Source organism: Narcine bancroftii, chromosome 4 (genome assembly GCF_036971445.1).
Source record: "Narcine bancroftii isolate sNarBan1 chromosome 4, sNarBan1.hap1, whole genome shotgun sequence".
Lineage (NCBI taxonomy): Eukaryota > Metazoa > Chordata > Chondrichthyes > Torpediniformes > Narcinidae > Narcine > Narcine bancroftii.
In genome coordinates this window covers 88,543,828-88,567,859 of record NC_091472.1, presented here as the reverse complement: position 1 = coordinate 88,567,859, position 24,032 = coordinate 88,543,828, and the positions used below count along the sequence as shown (strand labels likewise).

General features: G+C 44.1%; 1 protein-coding gene and 1 long non-coding RNA gene across 2 annotated transcripts in view; one reads left to right on the top strand and one right to left on the bottom strand.

The window, feature by feature from the left end:
- Positions 1 to 19,953, bottom strand: part of entpd6 (ectonucleoside triphosphate diphosphohydrolase 6) — an 84,972-nt gene extending 65,019 nt beyond the window's left edge. Inside the window, exon 1 of the mRNA XM_069931878.1 lies at positions 19,628 to 19,953. The gene's annotated coding sequence lies outside the window, so the exon portion shown is untranslated. The remainder of the gene's footprint in view (positions 1 to 19,627) is intronic.
- LOC138760791 (uncharacterized) overlaps positions 19,627 to 24,032 on the top strand; it is an 82,788-nt gene continuing 78,382 nt past the window's right edge. Inside the window, exon 1 of the long non-coding RNA XR_011355878.1 lies at positions 19,627 to 19,894. This is a non-coding gene — a long non-coding RNA (uncharacterized lncRNA). The remainder of the gene's footprint in view (positions 19,895 to 24,032) is intronic.

The window sequence follows — 24,032 nt, the reverse complement described above, 5'->3', positions numbered from 1 at the left end:
TACCGCCGAAAATCCAGAAATATGGATATGTAATTTACCCTTGCTGCCTGTAATTTGAACAAGGTTCAATACAGAACAAGAGTCAGACCTGAACTCATGTCTTGTATCCCTTGTTCCTGCTTGCAAAGTTTTGTGACTGTTGTGAATCAACTGGGTTGAATTCTCCATGGTTCTGCTGTGGTTTTCTATTTCAGCCCGGCCAGACTTTAACAGGAGGGAAGGCAAGGGAGGTGGGGTAGCACTGTTAATTAAGAATAAGATCAGGGTAATAGTGAGAGACAATATAAAATCTAAAGAGCAGACTGCTCAATTCATTTGGTTAGTTTAGGAGTAATAAGGGGAGGGAAAAATAAAACACTGGAAGAAATTGTCAAAAGATCACCAATAATACATTTTTCTTTGGCTTGGCTTCGCGGACGAAGATTTATGGAGGGGGTAAAAAGTCCACGTCAGCTGCAGGCTCGTTTGTGGCTGACCAGTCCGATGCGGGACAGGCAGACACGATTGCAGCGGTTGCAAGGGAAAATTGGTTGGTTGGGGTTGGGTGTTGGGTTTTTCCTCCTTTGCCTTTTGTCAGTGAGGTGGGCTCTGCGGTCTTCTTCAAAGGAGGCTGCTGCCCGCCAAACTGTGAGGCGCCAAGATGCACGGTTTGAGGCGTTATCAGCCCACTGGCGGTGGTCAATGTGGCAGGCACCAAGAGATTTCTTTAGGCAGTCCTTGTACCTTTTCTTTGGTGCACCTCTGTCACGGTGGCCAGTGGAGAGCTCGCCATATAATACGATCTTGGGAAGGCGATGGTCCTCCATTCTGGAGACGTGACCCATCCAGCGCAGCTGGATCTTCAGCAGCGTGGACTCGATGCTGTCGACCTCTGCCATCTCGAGTACCTCGACGTTAGGGGTGTGAGCACTCCAATGGATGTTGAGGATGGAGCGGAGACAACGCTGGTGGAAGCGTTCTAGGAGCCGTAGGTGGTGCCGGTAGAGGACCCATGATTCGGAGCCGAACAGGAGTGTGGGTATGACAACGGCTCTGTATACGCTTATCTTTGTGAGGTTTTTCAGTTGGTTGTTTTTCCAGACTCTTTTGTGTAGTCTTCCAAAGGCGCTATTTGCCTTGGCGAGTCTGTTGTCTATCTCATTGTCGATCCTTGCATCTGATGAAATGGTGCAGCCGAGATAGGTAAACTGGTTGACCGTTTTGAGTTTTGTGTGCCCGATGGAGATGTGGGGGGGCTGGTAGTCATGGTGGGGAGCTGGCTGATGGAGGACCTCAGTTTTCTTCAGGCTGACTTCCAGGCCAAACATTTTGGCAGTTTCCGCAAAGCAGGACGTCAAGCGCTGAAGAGCTGGCTCTGAATGGGCAACTAAAGCGGCATCATCTGCAAAGAGTAGTTCACGGACAAGTTTCTCTTGTGTCTTGGTGTGAGCTTGCAGGCGCCTCAGATTGAAGAGACTGCCATCCGTGCGGTACCGGATGTAAACAGCGTCTTCATTGTTGGGGTCTTTCATGGCTTGGTTCAGCATCATGCTGAAGAAGATTGAAAAGAGGGTTGGTGCGAGAACACAGCCTTGCTTCACGCCATTGTTAATGGAGAAGGGTTCAGAGAGCTCATTGCTGTATCTGACCCGACCTTGTTGGTTTTCGTGCAGTTGGATAATCATGTTGAGGAACTTTGGGGGACATCCGATGCGCTCTAGTATTTGCCAAAGCCCTTTCCTGCTCACGGTGTCGAAGGCTTTGGTGAGGTCAACAAAGGTGATGTAGAGTCCTTTGTTTTGTTCTCTACACTTTTCTTGGAGCTGTCTGAGGGCAAAGACCATGTCAGTGGTTCCTCTGTTAGCGCGAAAGCCGCACTGTGATTCTGGGAGAATATTCTCAGCGACACTAGGTATTATTCTATTTAGTAGAATCCTAGCGAAGATTTTGCCTGCAATGGAGAGCAACGTGATTCCCCTGTAGTTTGAGCAGTCTGATTTCTCGCCTTTGTTTTTGTACAGGGTGATGATACATTATAAACCCAAGAAATATCTGATGCATGAAAGAATGGAATGGTAGCTGTCATGGGGGTCTTTATCTAGGACATAAATTAGGCAAATAAAGTTGGTTGAGGCAGTCTTGACCAGGAGTTTATAGTAGGCATCTGTGATAGCTTTCTTGAACAGCATGTTACTGAATCTACAGATCAGGCCATGCACAATGAGACAGGATAAATTAGTGATCTTGTACTTAGGGATCCTCTTGAAAACAGTGATCACAGAATTACTGACTTTCTCATACTGACGGAGGGTGCGATAGTACGATCTAAAACCAGTGTATTGTGCCTAAACAAGATAGACTACAACAGGATGAGGGAGGAGTTAGTTAGTGTAGACTGGGAACACAGGCTATGTAGTGGGTCAGTTGAGGAAAAAGAAATACCTTCAAAGAGATTTTACACAGTATTCAACAAAAGTATACTCCAGTTAAAAACAAGGTCAGCAAGGGTAGTGCTCAACACAGAAGAAACTCAGCAGGTCACACTGCATCTATAGGAAATAAAAGATAACCAACATTTTGGGCCTGAGCCCTTGGTCAAGGTATGAACAACAAGCAGGCAGGTACCTGAATAAAAAGGTTGGGGGAGGATAACAAGGGTAGGGAGAGCCAACCTTGGATGACTAAGGAAATAAAAGACATCAAATTAAAAGTTTATATTTATTGTAAGTTGCCAAAAGTAGTGGGAAATTGCAAGTCTGTGAAAAACTTAAAAGCATCAAAAATTCACTAAGCAAACAATAAAGAAAATATTATGAAAGTAAACAAGCACAAAATTTAAAAGCAGACAGCAAGTTTTCATAATTATATCAAGCAAAAAAGGGTGGCTAAGGTGAACACATGCCCATTAGAAGATGAGAAAGGGGAAATTAATAGTGGTAATAGCTGAGGCTTTGAATAACCATCTTATGTCAGTCTTCACAGTGGAAGGCACTTCTAACATGCCAAAAAGAAATGTTAAGGACTTGATGGGAGGTGAGGACCATGATACAATCGCTAAAGAGATAGTGCTGAGCAAATTCGTGGGTCCAAAATCATTAAGTCCCCTGGTGCTGATGGAATGCAGCCCAGGGTACTGAAGGATATGCTGGATGTTATGGTAAATACGTTGTGGTAATTTGCCAAAATGCTCAGGATTGTGGGCAGGCCCTGACAGATTGGAAGGCAGCAAATGTCACACCACTGTTTAAAGAAAGGATATAGGCAGAAGGCAGCTATCTATGGCCCAGTTAGCTTAACGTCTGTAGTTGGGAAAATGTTTGAAGCAATCATGAAGGAAGAAATAGCGAGATACCTTAATAGAAATTGTTCCTGCAGGCATATGCAGTATGGATTCAAGGACATGTAATGCTTGACAAATTTACTTCAATTCTTTGAGGATGTAATGAGCGTAGTGAATAAAGATAACAGGTGGATGTTGTCTACTGTTTTCCCTCTTTAGTTCTTTACATATACATTGTTTTTACATCTTTATATATACTTTATCGCCGTTCTTCATTCTTATTACACCTCTTCATCTCTTCTTCTGTCCTGCAAACGTTCTGCGAATTCTAGCGCTTCCCCTGGATCCGAGAACAGACTGTTTTGCTCCCCGGGTATAAATATTTTAAGCACGGCTGGATGTCTTAACATGAATTTGTAACCTTTTTTTTCATAAAATCACTTTCACTGTATTAAACTCTTTCCTCCTCTTTAAGAGTTCAAAATTTATGTCTGGATAAAAAAAATCTTTTCACCTTTGTATTCCAATGGTTTATTGTCTTCTTTAACTTTATTCCTTGCCCACTCCAGTATTTTTTCTCTTGTCGTATATCTCAAAAATTTTACTAAGATGGATCTTGGTTTTTGATGTCCCTGTGGTTTCGGAGCTCGTGCTCTGTGAGCCCTTTCTATTTCCATTTCTTCCTGTATTTCTGTCATTCCTTGGACTGTTGGGATCCATCCTTTTATAAATTCCTTCATGTCTGTGCCTTCTTCACCCTCCTTCAGGCCCACTATTTTTATGTTGTTTCGTCTACTATAATTTTCCAACATATCAATTTTCTGAGATAACAACTCTTGCATTTCTTTTAATTTTTTGGTCACTTTCTTCCAATTTTTCTCTTGTCATTTACTTCCATTTCTACAGTTGCTTCCCGCTCTTCCATATTCTCCTTTTCCCTATTTCTGTCATTACCAGTTCTAACCTTTGCATTTTATCTTGATCTTTTCATTTTCCTTTTAATTGCATTAAATTCTTATGACAACCATTTTTTTAATGACCTCATTTGTTCTTCAAAAAAAACTTTATTTATATTCTATCCATCAGTTTTACCTATTTCTCTTTGTCCATCAGTTTTACCTTCTATTTCTCTGTGAAGATCTTGGTCTTCTTCTTTCTCTTTTTCTGTGTCTGTACCTGTGTTTGTGTCTTCTTCTTCTCTTTGTGACTGTGTCTCTTCTGTTTTTCCTGTATATCTGCTTGCATCTCTTTGTCAGGCCTTTTGTTGCTGGGCTACTCCTCTGTTGTGCCTCCTGCCATTGATCTTCTTGCCGGTCGTCTCTCCGTCTCTCTCCCACGTCGGACCCTTCTCTGCTGATTTTCTCGTCTTCCAGCTGAGAGTCCTGGTGTTGGGCGTCCCTCAGCTGTTGATGCTGTGGCTGCCCGTTCCTCTGCTTGGCCCCCTCTCACTGGTGTCCTCTTTTTCCCTTGTTTCCTTTGGATGCACAGTTGCACACTTTTGTTTGGCTCCGAGAGCCATTTTTGAAGTCCACTGGCAGGTGAGTTGCGACTCCGCAGGGCAGGCACTGACCTCTTGGGTTGGGCTCTCCTCCCCACCACAGCGTTCTCTTCCTTCGTGCAGGTAAGGTCTTCTTCTTTCTTCTTCAGCGATTTTTCTACTTCTTTTATTCCAGTTGTTTTTATTTTCTCCTTCTTGGATGCCATCCTCCTTCTCATCTCTGTAACTTTATCTTCTATTTCTTCTATTTTATTTTTGTTGTGCTTTGTTTTTTTCTAACCATTTCCTGTTTTCCTGGAGAGGGCTGGTTTTCCCGACCGGCCTCTACTCCATCACATGACTCCTCTCTGGTCTCCTTATTTGAGGAAGGATATATTGGCTTTGGAGGAGTAGAGGAGATTCACCAGGTTGATTCCTGAGATGTGAGGCTTAGCCAACGAGGAGGGATTGAATCATCTTGGACTATATTTGCTGAAATTCAGAAGAGTAAGGGGATCTTGTAGAAACATATAAAATTGTGAAAGAGATAATTAGAGGAAAATTGTTTCCACTGGTATATAAGCATAGGGGATATTGCCTCAAGATTCAGGAGAATAGATTCAGGATAGTGATGAAGAGAAACTTCATTTCCCAGAAAGCAGTGATCCTGCGGAATTCTCTGCCCAAGGAAGCAATAGTATTTGCCTTATCAAATATATTTAAGGCAGAGTTAGATTAGTAGGGGAATTAAGGGTTATGTGGAAAAGGCAGGTAGGTGGAGCCGAGTCCACAGCCAGATCATTCATAATCTTATTAAATGGTGGAGCAGATTCAATGGGCCAGATGTTCTACACCAGGGGTGTAAAACTCAAATTCACGGAGGCCAAAATTAAAAACTTGGACTAAGTCGAGGGCCGAACTAAATATTTATTGAAAATTTTCAACAACATCTGCATGTTTTCTCTTCTTTCAACATATGTAATGTTAAACTTTTTCTTATTAAAATAAATGTTTAATAATAGTTTTGGATAAACTCTTTCCAGAAGCATTAACAAATGAGAAATAAAATATTCAATAAATAATATTTCTCTATAGAGGATTTGTCAAATGTTGCTAGTGTGCTGTCGAATAGTAAAATCTGAGGGCTATTGAGAATGTGGGAGAATAACATGATTCCTGAAACAATCAAATGGGTGACTGATTGTGGGCATGAACTCTAGCAGGGTTATTTGCCATGCCCTTTTTCCATTGGTACAGATATCCTTTGATTTACACACTTTTCAAGTTTTATGCCTAATGAGCTTGTATCCAGGTGCAGGACCATTTTTAACCAGGAATATATTTATCACTGTGACATGAAACTATTGGAAGATCGTTTTATCCTGAGATTAAAGTTCATAATACTTACTCAGGCCTGTGTGCGGGAGGGCGGGGTTTGCGGATGATCGGGTTGGACAACGACAGTGTGGGGGCATCGGCTCTCGCTGCAGGGCGGCATCTCGGCGGATCGCGTGAGTCGCGGGTCGGCCTGCGGCAGGGAGGGGGAGTGGGCAACGGTCCTGGCGAGGTCAGGCCCCCCCCTGAGTTTCTGCCGGACCCCCCCTTGACCTGCTGAGTTTCTCCCTTCTGGTGTTTTTAAGAGAACCACAGACTTTCGCTCATACATTGATGAGGGGAATCAAGGGCCAAACATTGTCAGGTACCTCTCTGCTGGATAAAGGATACGGTTTAACCCGCTGAGTTTCTCCAGTGTTGGGTTTTCACGAGGTAGAGTCAAAGGGCCGAAGGGCCTGTTTCTGATCTGTAATGTTCTACGGACCCTGCTCTTCTTTCCGTGCCGGTGTCCCAGGACCTTTCCAGGGCAGTCTCCACGCTCAGGACCACGCTGGGATCCAGATCAGTGGTGGAGCAGCAAGTGTGCGCGACTAATCCTGATCCAGCCCACGCCACTCCCGAGATTGGCGGGGGGGGTTCCACCCTACCTGCCCGACCAGCCTCGCTCTCCACGTGTACTCCGGGCACCCGCCGCTGGTCTGGTGGGAAGGCGCATGGCGGCCGGCGCCCCCATCGCCCGGCGGGGAGCCCCAATCTTCCCTCCGGCGTCCCGACTCCATCTGCAGCTCCAAGAAACGCTGTGCCACCGGGGTTCCGGGTGCTGGGAAGCGGCCTTGGCATCCCCTGACACCGGCCAGGCCGCGCTGCGGTTGGGGGGGGGGGTGGGCGGGGGGGGGACACGACAGCGTGTTTATAAAACCACCCACCACTACTTTTCAAGGACCAGGATTTTTCTCTCTCTCTCTCTCACCCTGGGACACAGCGGTTACTGTGCATGCGCTATACTGGCGTGGCGGCCAGCGGGCCACCTCTAATACATTTTTGATATGATCTTGCGGGCCAAATATAATTATATTGGCCCGTAGGCCAGAGTTTGACATGTGTGTTCTGCAATTGCTTACATTTTTATAAGCTATTCATTGATGCCCAGTTTCAGTCATTTTCCACCAAATTTCCCCAAAGTAAGAGTGACAGCTGTTAACATAAGATCAGCATTTCACCAGATGTGATATCAAAGAGTTCTGGTAAAAATGAACTCAATCAAAAGGATAACATTCCAATGAATGGTGCCAAACCTTATACAAAGGAAGATTGCGTGGTTGCTGGAATTCAATTATTCCACCCTCAGGTCCTCACTGTAAAAGTTCCTCAGGGGAGTATCTTAGCTTCAACCATCTTAAGCTGCTTCAATGTTGTTTCTTCCGCAGGCCAGAAGTGGGGAGGTTCATTGATGAATGCACAATGATGGTTCTACTTGCAACTTCTCAATAAATGAAGCAGCCCACATCTACACGTAGTTGGACTGAGACATTTGGGCATAATCGGGTAAGTGCTAAGTAACATTTGTGTGCCAGATAACGACTACTTCTAATAAGAGTCTTACCAGCTACCATTTACATTTACTGGGTTTGACATTACAGAGACCACCCAAGGCTACAGGGTTAGGCCCCTACTCTATTCCTTGTACATCCATGAATGCATAGCCAAGTTCAATCCCAAGTCAATCTACAAATTCATTGATGACACCACGTTGGCTAAATAACTGTAAAGGAGGAGTCAAGATACAGGATGGAGATTGAGAATTTGGTTGGGTAGGGTCAAAACAACAATTTTGGTCAACGCCATCGAGACCAAGAAGCTAACTGTTGATTTTAGGAAGGAGGCCGAGGGACCACTCACTCATCTGCATTGTTGGAAAAGAGAAGAACAGAGTTAGAACCTTCAAGTTCCTAGAAGTCCATATTTCAAAAGACCTTTCCCGGATGCAGCACATTGAGGCAACTGTGCAGGAGGCAGACCAATGCCTCCACTTCCTATGTTGTCTGAGGAGATTTGACATGCAGATACTTGTGGAAAGTGTTCTGGCTGGTTACATCATAGCCTGGTTTAGGAATTCAACTTCCCAGAAATGTAGAAGGCAGTAAACATGGCCAGGTCCATCACTTGCTCAATCTCCCATCCATGTGAGGAGCTGCCTCAAGAAGGCAAACAAAGCCTTAAGGGATCTCCACCACCCTAGTTACAACCTCTTCTCACTGATCCTTCAGGCAGAAGGTACAGAAGCCTGAAAACCAGTACCTCTAGGTTCAAGAACAGTTTATTTCCAACCTCTATCAGACTCTAGAACCTCCCCTTGGTTCACTAATCATGGGCCATTCAGACAGCACAAAAGGACAATTTTCATGATTACAAGGCATTAGTGAATATTTATATCTATTGTATGCATTTGTATCTGTTCAGCTGGAACAAGTAAGAATTTTAGCACATATGCACATTGTACAATGTGTATGACAATAAACTCATCATGAGTTCAGCATGATGCTGAAACAAGCCATGAAAGACCTCAACAATGAAGATGCTGTTTACATCCGGTACCGCACGGATGGCAGTCTCTTCAATCTGAGGTGCCTGCAAGCTCACACCAAGACACAAGAGAAACTTGTCCGTGAACTACTCTTTGCAGATGATGCCACTATAGTTGCCCATTCAGAACCAGCTCTTTAGCGCTTGACGTCCTGTTTTGCGGAAACTGCCAAAATGTTTGGCCTGGAAGTCAGCCTGAAGAAAACTGAGGTCCTCCATCAGCCAGCCCCCCCCACATCTCCATCAGGCACACTGCACTCAAAACGGTCAACCAGTTTACCTATCTTGGCTGCACTATTTCATCAGATGCAAGAATCGACAACGAGATAGACAACAGACTCGCCAAGGCAAATAGCGCCTTTGGAAGACTACACAAAAGAGTCTGGAAAAACAACCAACTGAAAAACCTCACAAAGATTAGCGTATACAGAGCCGTTGTCATACCCACACTCCTGTTCAGCTCCAAATCATGGGTCCTCTACCGGCATCACCTACGGCTCCTAGAACACTTCCACCAGCGTTGTCTTCGCTCCATCCTCAACATTCATTGGAGCGACTTCATCACCAACATCGAAGTACTCGAGATGGCAGAGGCCGACAGCATCGAATCCACGCTGCTGAAGATCCAAGTGCGCTGGGTAGGTCACGTCTCCAGAATGGAGGACCATTGCCTTCCCAAGATCGTGTTATATGGCGAGCTCTCCACTGGCAACCGAGACAGAGGTGCACCAAAGAAGAGGTACAAGGACTGCCTAAAGAAATCTCTTCGAGCCTGCCACATTGACCACCGCCAGTGGGCTGATATAGCCTCAAACCGTGCATCTTGGCGCCTCACAGTTCGGCGGGCAGCAACCTCCTTTGAAGAAGACCGCAGAGCCCACCTCACTGACAAAAGACAAAAGAGGAAAAACCCAACACCCAACCCACCAATTTTCTCTTGCAACCGCTGCAACCATGTCTGCCTGTCCCGCATCAGACTTGTCATCCACAAACGAGCCTGCAGCTGACGTGGACATTACCCCTCCATAAATCTTCATCCGCGAAGCCAAGCCAAAGCAATATTCACTATTAATATCCCAGAGGTCAGCACTCACCATAAACTCAACTCTCACAACATTTCTGCAGCATCTAGAAGTGCACTTGAATAGAATAGGCTAGGGACCAAGTACCAGTAAATTGGATTATTCATATCGAGGTAGAGACTCAAATTCTTATGCACGATCTTGACCTGAGATGTTGGTAAGTCTTTCCCCCCTCCCCAACAGATGCTACTCAACCTGCTGTGTTCTTCCTTCATTTTTTTTGGCTTTGTATTCATTGGAATGTGATGGCATGGTAGGCCAAAGGGCCATTTTCTGTGCTGTATGACTTGATTGACCAGTCTCATAAATATTGTGACAACACAAGGTCAGAAGCCAGGTACAATTATGGAACTGACTCCCCATATCTCAATGCCTTTCTACCATCTACAAGATGCAAATTAGGAACATTATAAATTATCAGCCACTAATAAAGAAATTGCAGGAATACTTAGAACATTGGAAAGAATTACTGATAATGTTGATAGGGAGGGTAAACTGGATTAAAATGAATGTGTTCCCAAGGATACAATACTTATTTCAAACGTTATCAATTCCCTTAACAGAAATTTTTTTTTAAATGAACTAAAGAGAATAATAAGGAAATTCTTGTGGAAAGGGAGGAATCCAAGGGTAGCATTAGATAAATTAACAGAAAGGTATAACCAAGGTGGTTTGCAGTTACCAAACTTTAGACATTATTATAGAGCCGCACAATTAAGGTATTTATCAGATTTTTACAAGACAAGGGAAAAACCAGACTGGACTAAGATAGAACTAGATAAAATAGGGAAGAAAATACCAGAACATATACTTTATAAGTGGGATGAAAAGTTGGTACAATATAAAAGCTCACCAGTATTGCATCATTTACTTAATACATGGAAGATCCACTTAAGAAGGAAAAAAATGAATTACCAAGTACCAAAATTATTAGTGATGCAAAATCCACTAATCTCTTTTACAAAAGATAACCTTTCCTTTAGAGAATGGGAGAAAAAAGGAATCAAAAGAATAGAAAATTGTTTTTTGGGAAATAATTTAACATTTGAACAGATGAGGTATAGATATGGAATAACTCATGGTACAATGTTTGCATATCATCAAATGAAAGCTTATTTAAAGGATAAGTTGGGAAACAGATTGAGATTTCCAGAAGGAAGCAGCTTTGAATATGTGATTACAGACACAATGATAATTAAAAGATTTATAACCAATGTGTACATTAAGCTGCAAGATAAGGAAAATTATTAACTAAACTATAAAAATAAACAAAAGTGGGAAAAGGATTTAAACATAAAGATAAAAAATGAAACATGGGAAAAGTTATGTTCTGGAACTATGAAGAATACAATAAACACAAGATTATGCATGATACAGTATAATTGGTTACACAGAGTATATATCACTTCTGAAAAATTAAAAGAATGGGATCCAACATTATCAGATAGATGTTTTCGCTGTAAGAAGGAAATGGGAACAACAATACATGCAATTTGGGCATGTTCGAAAGTGAATAAGTTTTGGGAAGAACTAAATCAGATATTAAATAAAATCACAAAAAATACATACCAAAAAATACAGAGATCTTTCTTTTAAATAACATAAGTAGTAAAGAATTAGGCCTCAAATTGGATAAAGCGCAAAAAAGATTCATTATGATAGCCTTAGCTGTAGCAAAAAAATATATAATGTCAACTTGGAAAATGGAAGAGAGCATGAGAATACAGCAAAGATACATGGAAATGAATCATTGGAAAAAATAACATATAATTTAAAAAATAAAGTCACATTGTTTGAACAAATTTGGGAACCATACATGGAACATAACAGAGAGAGCTTGAATCGGACCTCCATCCCCTAAAATGATAAGAAGACAAAATGACTTGATTCAGTGTGTAACAAATAGATGACACATTTTTCTTGTTTATTTTCCTTTGCGTGAAGATATTGATTTATGGTTTTATTGTATTGCATATGTTGAATATTTATGGGTTTTGGAGGGGTGATGGGAAGAGGGGAGGGAGGGAAAGGGGAAAAAAGGGACAAAATGCCACTGTGTATATTTAATGAGAAATGTTTGTACATATTTTGGTTGATATGGTTCAGTGTGAAAAATAAAAAAATTATTTAAAAAAAGATGATCAGATCCTACAACTCAGCATTTCAGATGATATCTTTTGGAGCCAACAACAATTGAGTGTTTTATTTCCCAGGCAATGGTGGGTATCCTGCTAGTCTAAAATATATTTGTTCTGTTCTCCATGCAAATCAATATGGAGCACTCTAGAAATATCCGAGGAGGTTCAGTAGGGGTAACATTTGATGCTGAATGTCATGACCACATTGTATTTAACCTTTAAGTTTGAAAGTTCCAAAAAAAAACTTGCACCAGGGGCAACTCAATTAGTTACAGTGCTGTGCATCAATGTACATTCAGAAAACAAGTGGCTAAATCCAGTTTATTATGGGCCCAAAAAAGCAAAGCTCTTCACATACCCATAGAGTTAGAAAAAGGAGAAACCAAGAGATAGTAGAGGAACATCAGTCTTGCCTCACTGTTGATGCTTCCAGACATGTAAGGATCAGACAGCAGGAAACCGAACACTAGGACTGACTTGCATTACTGTTTACTATAATTGTGGTAACATTTGATGCTGAATGTCATGGCCACATTTTATACAGAATTACCATGAAGTATTTTGGCTATTTTGTTTCAACCATGTAGTCAACAACTGAGTATGTTATTTCCTGAGAAACGCAGGGTATCCTGATGATAAATTATATATAAAAATAAATAAATTACCCAGAGGTAGTGCCTATAGGTCATTGTCTATTCAGAAATCTGATGGCAGAAGGGAAGAAGCTGTCCTTATACTGCTGCATGTTCATCCCAGGCTCCTACACCTCCTTTCTGATGATAACAGTATGAAGAGGGCATGGCCTGGGTGGTGAGGGTTCTTGCGGATAAAGGCTGCTTTCTTAAGACACTGTCTCTTGTAGATGTCCTTAATGGAGTGAAGACTGATGCCCATGATGTTAGTGGCACTGAGCTTATAACTCTCTGTAGTCTTTTTCTGTCCTATGCATTGGCACCTCTATACAAGACAGTGATGCAACTAGTCAGAATGCTGTAGAAATTTGGTGTCATGCCAAAATCTTCTCCAACTCCTCAAGTATAGCCGCTGGCAACCCTTCTTTATGAATCCACCGACATGGAGGTCCCAGGACAGATCTTCAGCGAGGATGACGTCCAGGAATTTGAAGTTCTTAACCTTTGCCATTGCTGACCCCTCAATAAGCACTGGTTCAAGTTCTCCTGATTTCCCTCTCCTGAAGTCCACAATCATCTCCTTAGTTTTGCTATGTTGAATGCAAGGTTGTGGCAAAGGTGAGTGCAGATGGCCAGGGTTTGGACGTTGACCAGCACTGAGGATATGATGGTGCTGAAAGCTCAGTAGAGTCAATGAAGAGTAGCCCTGATGGATGTTTTGCTGCTGTCCTTTGACTGATGAAGGCCATTGTTTCAAAAGCCTTTTGACGGCCCTAGCCGTGACGCCACTTTCAAGGTACTATGTTCCTTTACTCCTAGATTGTTTTGCTCTACATCATTCTCCAGATCCCTACCATTCACTGGGTAGGTCCTACCCATATTAGACTGCTCAAAATGCATCACCTCACATTTCTCTGTACAACATTCCATCAACCATTCCTCTGCCCACACAAACAAGGACCGGCTGTCACTAAATTTGCTGATCATGCCATTTACTTTCTCATCTAAATCATTCACATAGACGACAAACAGCAATGGGCCAAGCACGGAACCAGGTGTCTCACCACTAGCCACAGATCTCCAGTCTGAAAAGCAGCCTGTCACTATTGCTCTCTGCTTTCTTCCATTAAGCCAATTTTCTATTCATTTGGCTATCTCTCCTGGGTTCTCATGCAACCTAACCTTTCGGAGCAGTATCCTGTGTGGAATCCAGATGTACAACATTTATGACTCTGCTCTTGTCACAGAAAGTGTGTTATTTGTCACCTCCATCCCAGGCAATAAACAGGTGGGGCAGAGTTTGACATGCACATGGTCACATCTTCAAAAAATTGTTGTTCCTCAAGTTTATGGTTAGTTTCACCCTGGCAATGGATGATGCCAAGGATAGACATGGCTGTGTGAGAATGGTAAGGGAAATTCACATGGCTAGAGATTGGGAGTTCCAGCTTGGACCTCCAAGCAGAATGCAGGTTCTTGGCCAACCTACATCTGGACTCAGCGATGTAGGAAAGGCCACACCAAGTACACTGAATGCAGTAGTTGAGGAGATGCATGTCAAACTCTGCCCCACCTGGAACTTCTGTTTATTGCCTTGGATGGAGGTGACAAATAACACACTTTCTGTGACAAGAGCAGGAAGTGCCTAAGGCATGGAAGGGTGGGTGGAGAGGAAAGTGCAGATCAGGGTGTCACAGAGAGTTGACCCCTGTAAAAAAAAACCAGATAGGGTTGGATTACACGGAAGTTGGCAGAAGCATCAGAAAATAATGTATCGAACATGGAGGCTGATAGGGTGGAAAATGAGGTCAAAGGGGACTTCATCCTTGTTCTGTCTGGGGGGAGGTGGGGTGGGAGCAGAAGAGTGAGAAATTCAAAATACAGTTAAGAGATTTATCAATGACAGGAAGTTGGTCCAGTTTCTAATTTAACAATAATATGGTTTATAAAGTATTCCTCAAGCGATGCACCAGTGCGTCAACTTCTTTAATGTTCTTAAATATTTTGGGTAGAACTTGAATCCACAACCTTCTGTTTCAGGAGCTGAAATGTTATTACTATGCCATGGCTGACATAATGACTGCAAAGACAGAAAATGACAGAACTACTGCAATGATGCACTATACAAATGCTGGCTACATTCATAGGTAAAACACAGGATTCTGTTGAGACTGGTTAAGTGACAAAACACAAATGCTGGAGAAACTCAGCAGGTCAAACAGTGCCTTTATGAGCAAAAGTAAAGATACATCACCAATGTTTCAGGCTTGATACCTTCGTCAAGGTGTGGGGGAACATGGGAGATGTCTGAATAAAAGGGGGAAGGGGGAGGGGAGGTGGTGAGAGTGGGAGATAATAGGTGGGGGAGGGGAACACCACAGGAAGGGGGGAGGAGTTTAGGCTGAGTGGGAGAGAAAGGAAGTAGGAACTGGAATAACTAGTTGGGGGGAGGAGGGAGAGAGGGGAGGGAGGGAGAGAGGGGAGGGGGGAGGAGGAGGGGGAGGGGGGGAGGGGAGGAGGAGGGGGAGGGGGGAGGGGGGAGGGGGAGGGGGGAGGGGGGAGGGGGAGGGGGGAGGGGGGAGGGGGGAGGAGGGGGAGGGGGGAGGAGGGGGAGGGGGGAGGAGGGGGAGGGGGGAGGAGGGGGAGGGGGGGGAGGAGGGGGAGGGGGGAGGGGGGGAAGAGGGGTAGGGGGGGAGGTAGGAGGGGAGGGGGGAGGAGGAGGGGGAGGGAGGGGGAGGGGGAGGGGAGGAGGGAGGGGGAGGGGGGGAGGGGGGAGGAGGGGGGGAGGGGGAGGGGGGGAGGTAGGAGGGGAGGGGGGAGGAGGAGGGGAGGGGGAGGAGGAGGGGGAGGGAGGGGGAGGGGGAGGGGAGGAGGGAGGGGGAGGGGGGGGAGGGGGGAGGAGGAGGGAGGGGGAGGGGGGGAGGAGGAGGGAGGGAGGGGGAGGAGGGAGGGGGGAGGAGGGGAGGAGGGGGGAGGGGGAGGAGGGGGGGAGGGGGGAGGGGGAGGAGGGGGGAGGGGGAGGAGGGGGGGAGGGGGAGGAGGGGGGAGGGGGAGGAGGGGGGAGGGGGAGGAGGGGGGAGGGGGAGGAGGAGGGGAAGAGGGGGGGAGGAGGGGAGGGGGGGGAAGGAGGTGGGGTGGAAGGCAAGCTGATTAGTGGAATGCAATGAACTCAATGTTCACGCCCTGAGGTTGGAGGGTGCCCAGAGGAAAAAATGAGGTGTTGTTCCTCCAATCTGCAGGTGGTCAGGGTGGGGTAATGTGAATGGCCATGAACAGACATAATTGTGAGTGTAACTCAGAATTGAAATGGTTGGCTACGGGGAGGTTGATTTTATTGCAGATGGAGAGGAGGTGCTGGGCAAAGTGATCTCCTAATCTGCGACCGGTCTCTCCAATGTAAAGGAGGCCACAGAGGGTACACAGGATGCAGGAAATGAGTTCTTTGGAAGTACTTTGGAGGGAAGTGTTGCTTCACCTGAAAGGTCTGTTTGGGACCTTGGACTGTGGTGAGGGAGGTGGTGTGGGTGCAGGTGTTCCACCTCCTATGACCACAGTGGAAGGTGCTGGGGGGGTGGGGCGATGGGTGGGGAGGGAAGACTGCAGAAGGGAATCACAGAGGGAGTAATCCCTACGGAAGGCTGAGAGGGGAGAAGGAAAAATGTGTCTGGTGGTGAAGTCCTGTAGTAAGTGCTGGAAATTCTGACAGAAAATGTGTTGAATGTGGAGGCTAGTGGGGACGAGGGGGATTCTATGTTTATTGTATCTAGGGGTGGGGGGGCAAGGGCAAATGAGTGGGGAATGGAGGAGATGCAGGTGAGGGCCGAGTTAATAGTGGTGGAGGGTAAGCCATGTTTGTGGAAGAAGACAGACATTTCAGATGCTGTAGTCTGGACTGGAAGACCTCATCTTGGGAGTAGTCCAGGCCACATTCATAATGAGTCAGGAAATTAGACGATAAATGCTTAATTATAATAAACCATTCAAACTAAAAAAAATACTTAATGAAAGCATGGAATTGGGACAATAATATGAACAAGCAATTTTTTGAATTCTGGTGGGATGAATAGTGATTGTAACAAGGTCTGCAAGGAACTTGAAGGGATGGCATGGCTAGCCAATGCTTTTACAGCACCAATGTCCGGGGTTCAAATCCGATGCTGTCTGTAAAGAGTTTATATGTTCTCCCTGTGTCTGCATAGGCTTTCTCTGGGCATTCCAGTTTCCTCCCACCATTCAAAAATGCACGGGATTTGTAGGTTAATTTGGCGGCACAGGCTCGTGGGCCAAAAGTGCCTGTAACTGTGCTACCATGTCTAAATTTAAATGTAAAGTAGGCAATTACAAAGCAGACATGAAATTGTACAATTTGGATAATTTATATTGTAATGCATCATCAATAGTTTAATTTTCATTTAAAACATAAGGTTATCAATTTTAATTAAGTTTTTTCCCTTCAGATTTTATCTGCAGCTCACTAACACTGCCAACTTTTGAATTCATCAGTGTTATAAAGTCCTAGGTTATTCTGAAGATTTCATGGAGCCTCTGAGACCTAGTAATCTGATGAATAGCTTTAAAGTGGGTTGCTTAATTCACAGAAGCAGCTAGTCCTGTGACACAGAAGAAATAGCTCAAAAAGAATCAAATGTGCAAAACAAATCTACTCACCAGAAATGTTAAATTAAACAAAATGTTGTCTGGTGAGATTTAGGCTAAGGCTTAGTGGGTAAAGGTGCCATTTAGCATTAGGATTAACCAAGGATCTATATATAAAATAAAGATCCAGAATGAAAGCACAAACTATTAAGATTTCAGTGGTTAATACATGAAAGTGCTGGAGAAACTCAACAGGTCCCGCAGCCTCCATAGGAGGCAAAGATATATAATCAACATTTTGTGCCTGAGCCCTATGTCAAAAGCAGGCAGGCAGGTGCCTGAATAAAAAGATGGGGGAGGATGGAAGAAGGGACAGTGGGAGGAGCATAGACCAACAGTCAAGAGGCTATGGAAGAATATGGATAGGAAGGCAGGAGAGAAAAGCTGAGAATTGATTGGGGAAGGGGGTAGCTTTGTGAATGCAGAGTTGGAAGAGAGGGATAGGAAAAGAGCTAGACAAGGTTACCTCAATTACACCTCTTCACACCCTGCATCCTGTAACGATTCCATTCCTTTCTCACAATTCCTACATCTCCTTCGCTCTACTTCCATGACGAGGTCTTCCATTCCAGATCATCCGAGATGTCCTCCTTCTTCAAAGAACATTGCTTCCCCTCCACCACCATCAACTCGGCAATCACCCACATATCCTCCATTTCTTCCACATCTGCACTGGCCCCTTCCACCGCCAGAGAAGGACAAGATTGCCCTTACCTAGCCTCTACTTCCACATACAATATTATCCTCCACAAATTCTGCCACAATGTGATCCCTCAAGACATATCTTTCCCTCTCCAACTTCTGCAGGGACTGTTCCCTCTTTCACTTATCCCTTCTCATTACTCCCCCTTGGTATCTTCCCCTGTGACCATAGGAAAAAGAATAGAGTAGCATCAGAATTTAATGTTATGAGCATGTCACAAAATTAATTGTTTTCCAGCATCATTACAAGTGTAAATATTTTTATAAATTGCATTTTTTTTTAAATTACTGCATGGAAGAGAAAGTAAGGTAGTGTTTGTGGTTCATTGTCCATTCAGAAATCTGATGGCAGAGGGGAAGAAACTGTTTTTGTAACATTGGGTGTTGGTCTTTGGGCTCCTGTACCTCCTTCATGATAGTAGCAGTGTGAAGAGGACATGGCCTGGGTGATGAGGGTCCTTAAGGAAAGAGGCTGCTTTGAGACATTGCCTCTTGTAGTTGTCCACGATGGAGTGAAGACTGATTCCCCTGATAGTGGTGGCCAAGTTCACAACTCTCTGGAATATGTGGGCTGCAATAGCAGGGATTTCTTAGTAGAAACCCATATCAATTCACTGCCTCATTGCCATTCTGACATGTCTATGATATCAACATTGCAATTTGGAGGAACCTATTCATTCTAGGCACCCTCCAACCAAATGGCATTAACGTCAACTCCAGTTTCTGTTAGGTCCTCCCCAAGCTCATTCTTTCCCTCTATCTCCTTGACTCCAACTCTACATTCCTCCACCTGTGATCCTCCCCTGCCCCATCTTCCCTCCTCCCTCCACCTTTTTAATTCAGGTGTATGCCTGCTTTCTGCTCATACAAAGGGATTGGGCCTGAAACATTGCTTAATAGATCTTTACCTCCCATGGAGGCTGCAGGTCCTGTTGAGTTTCTCCAACACGTTTGTGTATTAACTATAATCACACTGTCTGCAGACTTTGTTTCACTCTGATCTCAAAGGAATTTTGCAATAAGATGATGGCACAGGGGAAAAGCAAGAAGCCATAATATTAAAGTGAAACTGAGGCAATAAACAAGGGATCGTGGGCTGAGACAGAAAGGCAGAGATCTAAGAATGAAGCAGGCATAACCATTATAACAGTGTGCTGTGAGAATCTCAATAAACAACAAAAAGAGGGAGAAATGGAAAGCAATGCATTCTGCAGAGAGAGGCTGCTTGGATCGGAAAGAACAAAGGGATCGATGGCACTGAGGGATGGGAAGTGTATGGTGGGGCAACAGGACAAAGGCAAAGAACTGCTGAGAACGACAGATGGGAATGAGAGATGGCATGTGGAGCGAGGGGCGCCAGGTAGACTGGAGTGGGGGGAATAGATGCCGAGGGCGGGGAGGGAGTGCCAGGGGCGCCAAGCGGGTGGGAAAGGGGTGCCAAGGGGGCGCCCAGGGAGGGGGCGCCAAGGGGAAGGGGGGGGGGGGAGATTGCCAAGCGGGCGGAGAGACCCCAAGTTGGTCGGAAGGGTGAGCCCCCGGGGGGCACTAGCGTGGGCGAAGCGGTCGAGGAGTGAATGCAAATTGCCATGGGGCGACTGGGGAAGGGGTGGGAGGAGAGCAGATGAGCTGGTCTCTACAGCTGGTCATTGAATTTCACACCGCTTTCGCGCAAGGATCAACCCGGAGCGGGGCCGCCCATAATCGAAACACCACTCGCCAGCAGTGGAAGCACCAACACCCACTAACCCAGCCGAACAATTTACCATCCATCTGTCCGGCTTCACGGCATCCTCCAACGCGGCGCAACCGGAATCGTGACGTGATCACTTAGCGTCAGGCACGCCCCCAAGCAGGCCATGCGCGCGCCTGAAACACGTGCGTCAATGTCGCCAGGCCTGGTCGTTTGACATCGGAGCGCGTGCACCGAATGCAAAGCGTGAAGCCAAGAACATAAAAATGGTGGGGAAAGTCTGCCGACTTTGTATGAACCTGGTTCCTTGGCCGATTTCAGGGGATGCTGAGAAACCCAGGTGGGTTTCATCTCGTGGTTTCCAATTGCCTCAGCTCCACTTTACTGCAACAAGTTGCATCCATATAAGATGCATTTATCCTTCATTGACCTTCCCTCTGCATTGTCTATCCTGCTTTATATACAAGGTCACCGGGATGACCCCTGGTGACCTAGTGGTGTAATTACATATCACCACATTGTCCATACTGACCAAGCAGCCTATTTGCCTGTATTTGGCCCATATGGCCTAAACATTTCCTGTCCATGTACCTGTCTGTTAGAAATTAAAGTACCTTTAAAGAAATTGCTCGAGACAAAAATTGAGAACAAAGAACATTTATTACTACAACAATGCAAAGTTGGGTGCTTCCCCTTACCCTGGGAATACACACACATACTGGGGCTCACCCAACTTTTATACAGTCAATTTCAGTATCAGAATGCCCTCCCCCTTACATTCTTCTGCCCCCTGGATGGGTTTGGCATAGGTAATTCTTCCTGCCTACGTGCAGTTTCAGTACACTTGAAGGACCAGGGGGTATCCTGTGGGTGCCCCATCATGTCATTGTCCTTATTCACACCTTCCTGATTCTCTGGGCTACAGTCTCTTAATATGCAGAGTTGACTCATTCTATCTAGGGTTGGCTAATTAGAAATGTATGACTTGGTACTTCTGTCCAGGGCTAGGAGACCCTTATCTGATCCAGACTACCTCAACTTCCTACATTCTATTGTACCTTACCATTCCTTATCTTAGTCCTATGGTCTTGTCACAAAGAAGACTAGAAGATTCTTATGTTAATCGTGCTGACTCTGCTTTCCTGCATCCTAAGCCCCAAGCTTATCCTGTTTGAACTGGTTACAGCCATTTTACTGATGAACTTTAGTTTTGTTAGGAATTAAAGTACCTTTAAAGAAATTGCTCGAGACAAAAATTGAGAACAAAGAACATTTATTACTACAACAATGCAAAGTTGGGTGCTTCCCCTTACCCTGGGAATACACACAGACACTGGGGCTCACCCAACTTTTATACAGTTGATTTCAGTGTAGGAATACCCTCCCCCTTACATTCTTCTGCCTCCTGCTGGAAAGGTTTGGCATTAGGCAATCCTGCCTGCCTACGTGCAATTTGAGTATACTTGGAGAACCAGGGGGGGTATCCTGTCGGTGTCCCTTCATGTCATTGTCCTTATTCACACCTTCCTGATTCTCAGGGCTACAGTCTCTTGATATGCAGAGTTGACTCATTCTATCTAGGGTTGGCTAATTTCATATGTATAAATCTGTGTATGGTTAGCTAATTAGAAATGTATGACTTGGTACTTCTGTCCAGGGCTAGGAGACCCTTATCTGATCCAGACTACCTCAACTTCCTACATTCTATTGTACCTTACCATTCCTTATCTTAGTCCTATGGTCTTGTCACAAAGACTAGAAGATTCTTATGTTAATCGTGCTGACTCTGCTTTCCTGCATCCTAAGCCCCAAGCTTATCCTGTTTGAACTGGTTACAGCCATTTTACTGATGAACTTTAGTTTCTTCCATGTTCATAATTTTAGGTCAATTTTCCCATCTCTCACAATCCTCACTTTTCTTTTAGATCAGTAATACTGATCTTTCACCATGATCAGTGTTACTGATCTTTGGTTACTAGTGTCAGTGTGACTGATTTCCCCCCCCCCCCCCCTCCTCACTTTTCTTTTAGATCAGTAACACTGATCTTTCAAGTGTAAGGTGTAGTTTTTTTCCCAGCTGGTCAATAACCGAATTGTAATGTCTGTGTAAAGTCTTTAGGTAGGGGAGCACCATGAAGGTCAGAGTAGCGAGTCCAGCTGCTTATTAGGGTTGTGAGTATCAGGCTCCAGTTCTCAGTAAAGAGTCTAGTCCATCCCACATCAGTCCGAAGTTGCCACGTCTGAACATGGGCATGGGCAGATTCACGTTGAAACATTGAAGCAGTGTCTTTTAACCACCCGACTTTTGTAAGCATTGTCCTGACGAAGTCTGTGAGAGACGCTGCCTTCAGCAGCGAACAAGTAGCAGTCTCTGAGAAACGCTGCCTTCAGCAGCGAACGAGTAGTCAGGCGGTTCCGTTGAATTGTGGCTAGTATCTGATGTCCTCTTCAGCCCCGAACCCTAGGGCCACCGATCTCCGAAGGCTGTTTGGAGCCTGATATTAAAGTGTCAAGCAGCTCACGTTGTTGGAAACTGGTGCTCCCCTTCACGGGGTGATGAAAAGAGACCAAGCTGGGGGGGGATTGTTTCTTGTGATTTAACTGTGTGTTGCAGCTTGTCTGCTAACATTAGCATATGTATCATTGAACTTGTGAGTTGCAGCCTGTCTGTGTACATTAGCATATGTATTAACTCTCTCTCTCTCTGTTACATGTACAATCCTGACTACCATTCTGTCTGTCTTTGTCCCACCATGTCCTTTGTGCTATCGCTTCAAAACTCCTGTCTTTAATACCTGTGTAGGCTAAGATACAAATTAGATGTACTCCACTAAAGCTGTTTAATTCCCCTGGTCCGTATTGGGATCCCTTATATCCCATTATGACTATACATTAAATCTATGCCCTGTCTACATTCTAAAGGAGCACAATTGTAACCTCTGCTGCCCCTATTCCAGGGGGGCTTAAAACATTAACGAACAATATTCCAAAGAAATTAGTAAACAACAATGAACAATACATGTAAAGCTCATTAAAAACAGCATTAAAATGCAATAAGAACTGAATAAAGCACAATAAATGTAAAGCTCATTGAAAACTGCAATAAAATACAATAAGAACTGAATAAAACACAATAAATGTAAAGCTCATTGAAAACTGCAATAAAATACAATAAGAACTGAATAAAACACAATAAATGTAAAGCTCATTGAAAACTGCAATAAAATACACAAAACTGAATAAACCACGATAAATGTAAAGCTCATTGAAAACAGCAATAAAATACACAAAACTGAATAAACCACGATAAATGTAAAGCTCATTGAAAACAGCAATAAAATACACAAAACTGAATAAACCACGATAAATGTAAAGCTCATTGAAAACAGCAATAAAATACACAAAACTGAATAAACCATTAAAAAAACGAATAAAATTGTAACATTATGGCACTTTGTCATTAATTCTTTGAATGTGGGTCCAGCCTTTCTCTCTTGTTCTTACTGCGGTGTCTGTAATTAAAAGTACACAGAAGGGACCATCCCAGGCAGGTTTTAGTTGATCCTCTTGCCATGCTTTTACATATAACCAATCACTAGATTTTAATAAAATGAATAACAATCTGACTTTCCTTTGTGTTAGTGTAAAAATTGTAAAATGAAACACAAACCATATTTGCATGGGTTTTGAATGCAGTTGGAGCTGCTTGTCTGTATGGGGCACAACCCTCCAATTTGTTAGAGTGAGTACATAACAGACATTGCAGCACAAGAGCCCCTGCAAGAGAACTTGAAACATATTCAACCTTTAGTTCTGCCTTAAGTAAAATGCCTTGTGCCACAGCTCACAGGAGCTGGCCTTATTTAAAACAGTCTGTAAAACAGGCACCAAAAAAAGTTAAAAGATGTTCTTATGAAGATTGCACACACAATAATTTAAGTACAGGCTAGTTTCAAGAAATATTGGTACCATGCCAATCTCATTCTAACATGCCAATTTCTCCAGTCCTTAAGTCAAGATGTACTGAATAGCATCTGGTACAAGATCTGTGAGTTCTTAATGATATTATTATTCTTATGCACCCAATTGTTCTGAACTATGCCACCAATTTAAATCATATTTCACCTATTGCAGTACTCACACAGCACCATAGACCAGTTCGCAGGTCTATTTCTCCATTAAGCTGAATCCAGTTGCGCAGGGTTTACCTCCGTGATTATTTACAATGTAACTTCCGCACTACCGGATTTAAATATAAACCTGATGAATGGGGGAAAGTTATCATGAATTAAATAACAGCGGCAATACAGAGAAATTGTGCTGAGGCATTAATTTCACTCCAGAGGAAAATGCACCAGAGAAATGAATGATTAAACTTATAGGAATCCCCAGAGGTATCTTTATTCTCCAGAGGTGGGTGATCTTTAAACGCACGGACCTTGACTGCTGAATGTGTAGAAGAAATGTATTAAATGTGT